This window comes from Antedon mediterranea, chromosome 2 (genome assembly GCF_964355755.1).
Source record: "Antedon mediterranea chromosome 2, ecAntMedi1.1, whole genome shotgun sequence".
In the NCBI taxonomy this organism is placed as follows: domain Eukaryota; kingdom Metazoa; phylum Echinodermata; class Crinoidea; order Comatulida; family Antedonidae; genus Antedon; species Antedon mediterranea.
In genome coordinates this window covers 18,695,351-18,707,697 of record NC_092671.1, presented here as the reverse complement: position 1 = coordinate 18,707,697, position 12,347 = coordinate 18,695,351, and the positions used below count along the sequence as shown (strand labels likewise).

Below are 12,347 nucleotides of genomic sequence, written 5' to 3'. Positions count from 1 at the left end.
GCTGTATTGTGTTTCTAAAGTGTGTGGGTGTTCTATGGACTTCGGTTTTTGTAAATATTGTTCAGTGTCAGTGTAATTGTGAATACAACATGAAAAATACAATTTAAAAAATAGAACATTAGGGTTCAGTATTTCATATTTTACATTGTTGGTCCCTATTCAAACCCTGGATCCGCAACTGTTAAATTAAGACCATGTATCGGTCATAGAACATAATATGAAGGAGGCACCTATGTTCCATTTAGGTGCTCCCATTTCCCTAGACGGGTGTCTCCAGTTCCTGGATGGGGGTTCATGCTCCAAGTGAACCGAACCTACCGTACTATAGGCCTAAATAAAACAGTTTAATTACTTATCTCTATCGGATATTATAATATATTTATTTCATATTTCACTATAATATCGTCCCTTTTATCATTATTTTTTTTGTGTTTATTGATGCTATTACAGTTATTGTTTTTCTTGTTATTATTTCATCGATTATTATAAATTTATTTTGAGTTCCATTCTTATGATGTACATATATGTTGTTTAAATAAATACTAATACCCCCCATGGTACACACTGAAATCCATGTCAGTTTATTTATTTGAAATTATTCATTGCTGTTTCGTAATTATTTTATGATACTGCATTGTTGCTACAATAAATCGTAATCGTAAATCAGTTTAAAGATGTAGAAGGAGCGAATGTTTAATCTCATAATAAATTCAGATTACTTCAAGTAATAATACCTGTTTGTGTAAATACATTTCACCTTTACATTCGAGTAAAATACTTTCCTTTTTACCTGTTTGTTTCGATCGATGTCAGAAACAAATCTTGGCAATATTGCATATTAATATAAACATCAATAATCAGATTACAGCATCGTATTTCGCCAAATAGACAGCAATCTGCGTGTGAGCATAAGTAATGAGTGCTTTGCATTAATTGGTACACCACACGTCCAAATAAATAGGCCCTTTGGTATTGGGATTTAAAAAAAAAAAAATTAAAATCTAAATCAAGCAAAATTTGTTTGTAGACGTATTCCCGCATTACCAGACCTCCGTAATTACCGATAAGTTTAGTGTGACATAATACATGGTACTGTATTTTACCAACCAAACAGAATGCAATAATTGATACATCACACTAACACTGTTTAATGTCTGTAGGCCTAGGCCTAAATATAATTTTGTAATTGCCGAACAGTTTTCTGTCACATGCTAAACGGCCTATCTTGTTAAGATCCACATAGCTTAAGGTAATTTCCAACTCCATGTCAAGAGTTGCTATAATTAGGTCATGATTTAATTGTCAATAGTTCCAACACGATGTTACATCACACCACTTGAAAATTATTCCTTGCACTTTTTCTTTACAAGACATGAATTAGAAAACAAAACAAAAAGGAATATAATGTTTAAATAAGATAGAATAAAACTTACTCCAAATATGAAAGGGAATTCATAAAGTGTCTATCTTTATTTGATAATCAGGAATTATGTTATATAATTATGAAATATCATGATTTTCCTCTCCTAATTTAGAGGAAGTTTTATATTATGTTAATTAAAATAGAATAGTGAATATAAAGGCTAACTGAAAATTATATTGGTTCTTAAAAAATATTTACATAGAATAATAATACAGGGACTGAATTACTACATAATTTGGGTTCTCGAATGTCACTCGCGTATTATTACGTAATAAGTACTCCATGAGGACCAGTTATGAAGGGTTGAGTAAGTGAGCCATAACAATAATTTTGTTATTGCTAAGGTATAAGGTATAGCAATCTTATGTGGCCAAAGATGTTTGGCCTAATTGATGGATTTAGATATACCTTTATAGTATTGATGATGTATTTTGTTTTATACCATAATGTTACCTTTATCCAGAACCCTAACTAAAAATAAAAATCAGTAGGCCTACGCCTACATTGACAAAATATGAAATACGGTTTTATGTTGTGATCTTAATACGTTGAAATATACTACGTATGTATCAGCTAGCAAACAACCAATCAACAATCATTTTACAAACAATGCTAATTAATCTACATGATTATATTTACCTTTACATGTTTAGGTGAAAGTTAACAGTAATTGGAAAGGATGATTTTGTCATTCTTATAACTAATTACTTCATACGTTACGCACCGTATACAAAACAGTACCTGCAGTGCTATTATCATCACTATTGCAATCAGCTTTTAGAATTTGGCTTATGATATTCCGATATGGATGGAAATTATGGAAATATAGGCCTACATCACCAGTATTGTAGCAGAAATAAGGCCGATCAATTAGATCTTTCAAATGTACAGTACTAGCCTATCGAACAATATTGACCCGGTAATTACAGATTCAAAATCAATCGATTTCTTTAAATATCGATATTTTTCTTTATTAGGTACTTTTGATTATTACTTCTGCTGTTGATTTTTATATGATTAAGTATTGGTCTTGTAGCAAGCCATTTTGTGCTTCATGAGGGGTTCCGTTTTGTCTTTGGTACTTTTTATCTGATTGTGCTTTGTTACGTTTGTATGTATTTATTTTATGTTAAACAAAAGCCCACAGTCACAGTTTCTAGAAAGTTTCCTTTGGGGCCAAATTGTGTTTTTAAAACGTTAATTAATACCATAACGGTTCTACATCGAACATGGCAGCACTGATCAATCACATACCATGTGATTGCCACATATATTTGATTATGAAATAGATACCTAATCTTTCGCCACTCTCATTTCTGAAAACACCTGCTAGATATACATTGTTGATATTACTAATTATATATTATTATACATATTTCTGTAATAAATAATAAATGTTCGAGGATGTACATTTATTATTAGCCTTTTCATTCGATGTACTTTGAGACTGAGATAAGCTGATACTGATCTCATTGGGTGCTAACACACTCATCAATTTTAATATTGTTTGCAAAAAGCGAACAGCGGTAATGCATCAGGTTAATTGATATTCTAATTTCCGCCAGAGGAAGATTATGATACAAAATGGTAAAACTGAGTGCCGTCAAGGAAAGAGAAATACTGAAGATAAAGAGATATAATTATTTATGTCCTTAGAAACGTGAGTGTCACATGAATTTGTCACTTTATATAACTAGATGGTACGCTCGCTTCGCTCGCGTACCATCTAGGTCGTGCCCACAGATGGTTCTCGAATACATAATAATTTCAGCGTTAAAAAACTGGCGATTTCAAATGTACGTACCGCAGGACAATAATACATGTCGTGTACAGGAACGAATAAATAGACACTGTGATTTATGTACTCAACTAAAATCAGCACCCTATTACTTCCGAAAGAGAAACTTGTCACAAATAAGACCAATTGTTTAAGTCAAATTTAAACAAACTTAATTTGTGTTTTGTATGTAACATTAGGGTTGAGGGATGGGGAAGAGGATGGGTGCAAAGAGGAACAATGTTAAAATATATTCTTTATCCATTTAGTAACGAAATATTAATTGCTTTCATGTTTTACAAATAATATACCACTAAACACAGTAAAACATTGCGATGTAATACTTTGTTGAAACTATCACCGTCCTAGTCGATTGAAATAGTACAGCACATGTAACGATACATCACTACGACGTGTATATGTTTATAATAATTATAATGTAAAACAATTTGTGAAAACCACCTCTATTCGGGGAAAATCATAAATTCGATTTAATCGTCAATAAATATTAAATTATCTAACTCAACTTAATTAGTAGGCCTAATGGTTTTCAATTGTTTCTTAGAGCCAATTCATACTTAAGTTGGTTCCTACCCTACCCACCAAAGTTGTTCTGCGTTTATGGCATGTGATGTACCGTAGGCCTATTCTCTACTGGTTTTACAACGCTACTCATGCCAGTGAGGGAAAGGTGATGATGTGGGTGGTTTAACTGCAATAATAAAGATTTGTACATAATATACGGCGAGTGAAAACGCTAGCTCATTATCCGTTTAAAAAAAATGATATCCAACCTCTGCAGCACAGATTGAAAACAAAAATGGATCGAATTTCGAGTATACAGTACTGTACTTGCCTTTACGACGCCTGAGGGAATAGACACTTGTGAAACAGAGATTGGAATGTTCCATTCATCGCAAATCAATACATTTGTATAATCGTATATTAAATCTATCAAAATAGTATTTTTTTAAGAAAATCGGCCTGTCTTCAACATTATGATGCTGTACTCTAGCTGCTCAACCAGTTTTCAGCTATTAAAAACAATTATCGTAGGAGGAGATAGAAAAATGCGAAGCCTCCTCGTATTTTTGTGGCGGGTATTTTTCAAGATGGACATCCATTAGACAGTGTATACCACGATCGGAAAACACCCCTATTTGGGGCAAATCGTTGAACCTAAATTCGTTTTAATCGTCAATAACTAATTACCTAACTCAATTTAATTAGTAAACAGGGTTACATCAGATGGTTAAAATCAGTACCGAAAGTATGAACCAACTTTATATACCATCGAGTAGAAATTCTAGAAATAAACCAAGATTTACCGAATTTTGCCCTTACGTAAATTTATATATAGATTCACGTTTGATATAAATTAGAGATCTAAGCCATATTTACAATAATGGTTATAAAGGCAACGGTGTGCAGTCGCTAACAAGTATTACAGTAGTTCCTTGAGAGCAAGACTCATCGAGAAACTCGTCTTACAAACTATCAATAATTACTAAAAGCGATTTCATTTTCATAAAATTAACATGTTTGTAAAAGACAGCGAATACTAAAATATAATCGACTTTTTATAATTATTATTAGAACTAGATGGTACGCTCGCTTCGCTCGCGTACCATCTCGGTCGTGCCCACAGATGGTTCTCGAATACACAGTAATTTCAGCGTAACAAAACTGGCGATTTCACTAAATGTACGTACCACAGGACTACAATACATTGTCGTTTACAGAAACGAATAAATAGACACGATGATTTATGTAGTCAACTAAAATTAGCACCCTGGGAATTACTTCCGAAGGAGAAACTTATCACAAAATGAGTCCAATTTTTTGATTTGGACTCACTTAAAGAAACCCACTTTGTGTTTTGTATGTAACATTAGGGTTGAGGGATGGGAAAGCGGATAGGTACAAAGAGGAACAATTTTTAAATATATTCTTTATCCACTCAGTAACAAAATATTTTGTTCATGTTTTATAGGCCTATAAATAATATACCTCTAAATACAGTAAAACATTTGCGATTTAATACTTTGTTAAAACTGTCACTGTCATAATCGATTGAAATATTAAAGTACATGTAACGATACACCACTACGACGTTTATATTATTGGTAATTAATGTGTTTATATATCTAACAGTAGAGCCTAACCACAATCTCAGTAATAAAGTTTATTTGTATATATTTTTATATTACATCTGTCAGTATAAAGTTTATTTGTATATAATAATGTGTTTATATATCTAACAGTAGAGCCTATCCACAATTTCAGTAATAAAGTTTATTTGTATATATTTTTATATTAAATCTAACAGTACGAACATTCACAGAAAGAAATGTTAGCCCGAATGTTCGATTCAAATGAGGACCAACAATAGTTAATAGGTATTTACAGTATTGTCAAAGTATTGCAAGTTTATTCTTAAAGGGCCCATATATTTACCTACCGCATGTGTTAAACCAAGGGCTCATAAATTTACCTACTTGTGTTAAACCAAACTCTGGCAGACTGAGAGATTGGGATGTTCCATTCATCGCAAATCAATACATTTGTATAAACGTATATTAAATCTATCAAAATAGTATTTTTTATAGCAACATTATGATGCTGTACTCTAGCTGTTCAACCGATTTTCAGCCATTAAAAACAATTATCGTAGGAGGAGATAGGAAAATGCGAAGCCTCCTCGCATTTTTGTGGCGGGTATTTTTCAAGATGGACATCCATTAGACAGTGTATACCACGATCGGAAAACACCCCTATTTGGGGCAAATCGTTGAACCTAAATTCGTTTTAATTGTCAATAACTAATTATCTAACTTAATTTAATTAGTAAACAGGGTTACATCAGGTGGATAAAATCAATACCGAAAGTACGAACCAACTTTATATACCATCGAGTACAAATTCTAAAAGTAAGGCGCGATTTACCGAATTTTGCCCTTACGTAAATTTATATATAGATATCATAATGGATTTGATGCAGCAACGGTCGCTGTACAGGTAGTTCAAAATACGGAAGTGGAAGGACATTGCCACGTCAGCCAATCAGCGACTCACAACAGTTACCGAAGATTCAGCCAATCAAATCTAAGTCGAAGCTTGTTAATTTTTTAGTGAAATATGTTACGATAATTATCAAAGCCATTATGGCATATGCATAATTGATAACAACTCGCTTCGCTCGCGTACCATCTAGGTCATGCCCACAGATGGTTCTCGAATACATAATAATTTCAGCGTTAAAAAACTGGCGATTTCAAATGTACGTACCGCAGGACAATAATACATGTCGTTTACAGGAACGAATAAATAGACACTGTGATTTATGTACTCAACTAAAATTAGCACCCTGGGAATTACTTCCGAAAGAGAAACTTGAGAAAATGAGACCAATTGTTTAAGTCAAATTTAAACAAACTTAATTTGTGTTTTGTATGTAACATTAGGGCTGAGGGATGGGGAAGGGGATGGGGAAGAGGATGGGTGCAAAGAGGAACACTTTTTAAATATATTCTTTGTCCATTTAGTAACGAAATATTAATTGTTTTCATGTTTTACAAATAATATACCACTAAACACAGTAAAACATTGCGATGTAATACTTTGTTGAAACTATCACCGTCCTAGTCGATTGAAATAGTACAGTACATGTAACGATACATCACTACGACGTGTATGTTTATATAATGTAAAACAATTTGTGAAAACCACCTCTATTCGGGGAAAATCATAAATTCGATTTAATCGTCAATAAATATTAAATTATCTAACTCAACTTAAATAGTAGGCCTAATGGTTTTCAATTGTTTCTTAGAGCCAATTCATACTTAAGTTGGTTCCTACCCTACCCACCAAAGTTGTTCTGCGTTTAGGGCATGTGATGCACCGTTGGCCTATCCTCTACTGGCTTAACAACGCTACTCATGCCAGTGAGGGAAGGGTGATGATGTGGGTGGTTTAACTGCAATAATAAAGATTTGTACATAATATACGGCGACTGAAAATGCTAGCTCATTATCCGTTAAAAAAAAAATTATATCCAACCTCTACCGCACAGATTGAAAAAAAAAATGGATCGAATTTCTGTTATGAGTATACAGTACTTGCCTTTACGACGCCTGAAGGAATAGACACTTGTGGAACAGAGATTGGAATATTCCATTCATCGCAAATCAATACATTTGTATAAACGTATATTAAATCTATCAAAATATTATTTTTTAAAGAAAATCGGCCTGTCTTCAACATTATGATGCTGTACTCGAGCTGTTCAACCGGTTTCCAGCCATTAAAAACAATTATCGTAGGAGGAGATAGGAAAATGCGAAGCATCCTCGTATTATTGTCTGCGGGTATTTTTCAAGACGGACATCCATTAGACAGTGTATACCACGATCGAAAAACACCCCTATTTGGGGCAAATCGTTGAACCTAAATTCGTTTTAATTGTCAATAACTAATTATCTAACTCAATTTAATTAGTAAACAGGGTTACATCAGGTGGTTAAAATCAGTACCTAGATTCTAACCAACTTTATATACCATCGAGTAAACATTCTAGAAATAACGCGCGATTTACCGAATTTTGCCCTTACGTAAATTTATATATAGATGTCCAAAAGTTAAAAAGCATGACTTATTCAATTTGTTTCTTGTATAGGAAACGTTTTAAACGTTCAGTATTCAGTATAATTATTAGAATGTACAAACTTCTGTTGACAAATTATAAATTGTCATTCAATTTGCCGATTGTGACAATTTTCGGAATAAATTGTTGTGCCTGTATCAATGACACATGAGACATGAGATGTTATGGAATGTGCCCATGACAAATTTAGAGAAAGTACCGAGAAACGACTGTTTCTGGTGGTTGAAATAGTTTGTATCATTCTGTTAAACATTTATTTATATCAAAATATTCACCCATTAAAATGTATTGTGCATCTATGTTTTACATTACATGTTCATTCAAAGTCAGTTGTTTTCTCTAATATTACTGTACATTTGCTTGTTTGTTACTTTACATTATATCATATCTTTAATAGTTTTAAAATTCATGACAGATTCTTGCTTCCATTCATCATCACTATTTTTTTTGCATTATATTGTATTAAAAAGCTACACAAATATAACATATTGATTAATTGAACTTACGTCACTAATGTATAGAATTGAATTTGAATACTAAGTTACATGCAGCAAAATAGAAGTTTCAACAATGACTGTAATTGATTGAATTCTGCACTAGTCGTTGATCGGCGGCAGAAGTAATCATCTATGATACATTGCCACACAAGATAGTATTATTCTTCTAGTACGATCCGTCGTACTAAAAGCGTAGAATTTTTGAACAGCTTAGAGGATAATGATTAGTTGTTTGTCAAGGGGCTAACTTAGAGTAATGACCCTGTATACGAGAAGCACATGAATCGTACCCTGTAGCTAAACCAATCATTCATGTGCAGAATGCTAAACTCGTATTTTGAGATAAAATTAGGACATTACTTTAAATATTTTAGGTTTGATATTTATTATGTACTATAACTATAAGTAACAGTACACATGTTATGTTGTGCCTGTTAAATCATTTAAATATAGAATATTGAATAGTTGTTGACTATGATGATGAGGGTGATGATGATCATGGTTATGGTGAGGAAAATGGTAGGGATAATGAAGAAGAGGATGAAGAAGATTGCTATAATAATAGTGACTGTAAATGAGATGACTATTACGATAAAGAAGATGGCGAAGCGAGGAAGATACTGTAAGTGACGGTGAGGAGGTGATGATAAAGAAGAATGTTTATTATAATGTGGGTAATGGAGATTACTATGAAAGCTATGATATGGTAATGGTGAGGGCGAAGACGATGACTATGATGGTAACAGTAAAGAAGATGGCTAATGGTGACGATGAGGAAGATGGCATGATGGTGACGATGAAGATGGTATTTATGTTGGTGACGGTGAAGAAGATGGCTATGGTGAGAAAAGATGGTTAATGATGACAGTGAAGAAGACCGATGGCTAACTGTGTAGGTGAGGAAGCTATCCAATGGTGACAGCAAAGAAGATGTCCAATGGTGACGGTGAGAAAGATGTCCAATGGTGACGGCGAGGAAGATGTCCAATTGTGACGGCAAAGAAGATGTCCAATGGTGACGGCGAGGAAGATGTCCAATGGTGACGGCGAGGAAGATGTCTAATGGTGACGGCGAGGAAGATGTCCAATGGTGACGGCGAGGAAGATGTCCAATGCTGACGGCGAGAAAGATGTTCAATGGTGACCGCAAGGAAGATGTCCAATGGTAACGGCGAGGAAGATGTCCAATGGTGACGACAAGGAAGATATGCAATGGTAACGACGAGGAAGATGTCCAATGGTGACAGCAAGGAAGATGGCCAATGATGACGGCGAGGAAGATGTCTAATGGTGACGATGGAGAGACGTCCATTGGTGACAGCAAGGAACATGTCCAATGGTGACAGAGAAGAAGATGTCCAATGGTGACAGCAAGGAAGATGTCCAATGGTGACGGCGAGGAAGATGTCTAATGGTGACGGCGAGGAAGATGTACAATGGTGACGGCGAGGAAGATGTCCAATGCTGACGGCAAGAAAGATGTTCAATGGTGACCGCGAGGAAGATGTCCAATGGTAACGGCGAGGAAGATGTCCAATGGTGACGACAAGGAAGATATCCAATGGTAACGATGAGGAAGATGTCCAATGGTGACAGCAAGGAAGATGGCCAATGATGACGGCGAGGAAGATGTCTAATGGTGACGATGGAGAGACGTCCATTGGTGACAGCAAGGAACATGTCCAATGGTGACAGAGAAGAAGATGTCCAATGGTGACAGCAAGGAAGATATTCAATGATGACGGCTAAAAATATGTCCAATGGTGACGGCGAGGAAGACGTCCATTGGTAACGGCGAGGAAGATGTCCAATGGTGACAGCAAGGAAGACGTCCATTAGTGACAGCAAGGAAGTTGCCCAATGATGACGATGAGGAAGATGTCCAATGGTGACGGCGAGGAAGATGTTTAATGCTGACGGCGAGGAAGATGTTCAATGGTGACCGCGAGGAAGATGTCTAATGGTGACAGCAAGGAAGATGTCCAATGGTGACAGCAAGGAAGATGTCCAATGGTGACAGCAAGGAAGATGTCCAATGATGACGGAGAGGAAGATATCCAATGGTGACGATGAGGAAAATGTCCAATCTTGTGACGGCGAGGAAGGTGTCCAATGGTGACGATGAGGAAGACGTCCATTTGTGACAGCAAGGAAGATGTCCAATGGTGACGATGAGGAAGACGTCCATTAGTGACAGCAAGGGAGATGTCCAATGGTGACGGAGAAGAAGATGTCCAATGGTGACAGCAAGGAAGATGTCCAATGGTGACGGCGAAGAAGATGTCCAATGGTGGTGGCAGCAAGGAAGACGTCCATTAGTGACAGCAAGGAAGATGTCCAATGGTGACAGCGAGGAAGACGTCCATTGGTGACAGCAGGGATCCAATGGTGACGATGAAAATGATGTCCAGTGGCAAAGAATATGGATATTATTATGACGATGATGAATTTACAGATAATTATGATATTGAGTGTAGATTGGTAAGACAATTATGTTGTAAATAATAATAAATTAATAGCAAACTCGAGATTAATATAACAATGAAAGTTATGAAATTGGTTAGTTACGCTGAAGTTGATGAAATAACAATATAATATACCAATTATGGCAGCTAAATTTTACGACACTAGCCCTATATATACACGACACTATATATTACGACACTTATGCTAAAATTTTAAATACCTCTTAAGATTTGACATCTTTGGTAATTTATGGGAAACGTGAAGTTGATAAACAAACATGTTTTATGTTAGCGTAAGTTATTAGTGCATATTATTATTTTTTGTTAATGTTTTCAGTTGAAAAAAAGCTACTAATTGTACAGTATATTCATAAAAAATAATTGTAATAATAATTTAAATACTAATTTGACCAATCATGACGCGATGGATCATCCAAATGTCACCTGTGATTGGTCAACTAACTTGCGTATTGCGTTGAGCACACGTCATTTTGACTAATGGGAACCACGCTTGATACATACTCCATTTGGAATTGTACATGAAATTGTTTCGAGAACATATTCCCCACCTACAGTCATAAATCTTTCAAATAGTAAGTGTATACACTATAGTGTGAAAACATAAATCTGAAGCATACAATGTGTATGGCCTCCTTGCTCTCCATCGGGAATAACGTGTAAAATCTCAGCCACATAACTCATTGTATGTTCTGATCATAAAGTGACATGTGTAGGTGGAGAAAGATTAGTGAAAAAAGACAAGCAATATGCTGCAGCAAGTCCTATGTTAATATTTGCCTAATAAATTATTATCTTATCTTAAATAAGTCTGTTGATCTTGTTAAATGAAACTTGTTCTTTTCCACCCGGTCTTTATCCGTTTCGCAATCCCACACATTTCACCTAAATTGAAAATCCTAGAAAGATAGGCTATATTGTTTTTTAGCAACATTGTTCATTCGGTAAAGTTGGTTTCTTACCATACTATAATAATGCTCGACTTTTAAACGTTGATCTGTTCATACATATTGTGACATTTTGCCTAACATCATTCTACAAACTGGTCAAATAAATCGCATTACCAAAATATAAAATAATATATTTTATTAGATTTTTGGTTTTAATTTTGTGTTATTTTATCATATCGTTTGCCTAAGTTATACCACTCACTATGTCAAGTTGATGGATCTGTTGATATTTTTTTTTATTCACTTGCTTGTTCCCGTCATAAGATTTTGTCTAATGTCAGTAATATCTAAATGTTGTTTTGTTATTTGTTGATTTTTGCTTGTAGGCTACTATATATTATATTTTATGTCTTTCAACCCTGTTAATGGTGACGTTTGGTCACTGTAGGGTGATGATGAAATAAAATAAAATAAAATATGAAATAATTATGTTCATCACTAGTTGCCTAATAACAAGAATGCTAATACAAGCCTGTGAATTATTCCGAATATTAGTTCTGTCACTACTAATATTGCTTGCAATCACGTGTCCTGTAATTTACATTGAAATA

At 34.6% G+C, this 12,347-nt stretch overlaps 1 protein-coding gene across 2 annotated transcripts in view; it reads left to right on the top strand.

Moving 5' to 3' along the window:
• Positions 1-12,347, top strand: part of LOC140040652 (angiotensin-converting enzyme-like) — a 30,219-nt gene that overhangs the window by 471 nt on the left and 17,401 nt on the right. Inside the window, exon 1 of one of the 2 annotated variants that reach the window (XM_072086742.1) lies at positions 3,003-3,083. The exons of the other annotated variant lie outside the window; for it this stretch is intronic. The gene's annotated coding sequence lies outside the window, so the exon portion shown is untranslated. Of the gene's footprint in view, positions 1-3,002; positions 3,084-12,347 lie in introns of those variants that run through there. 2 annotated transcript variants of the gene reach the window in all.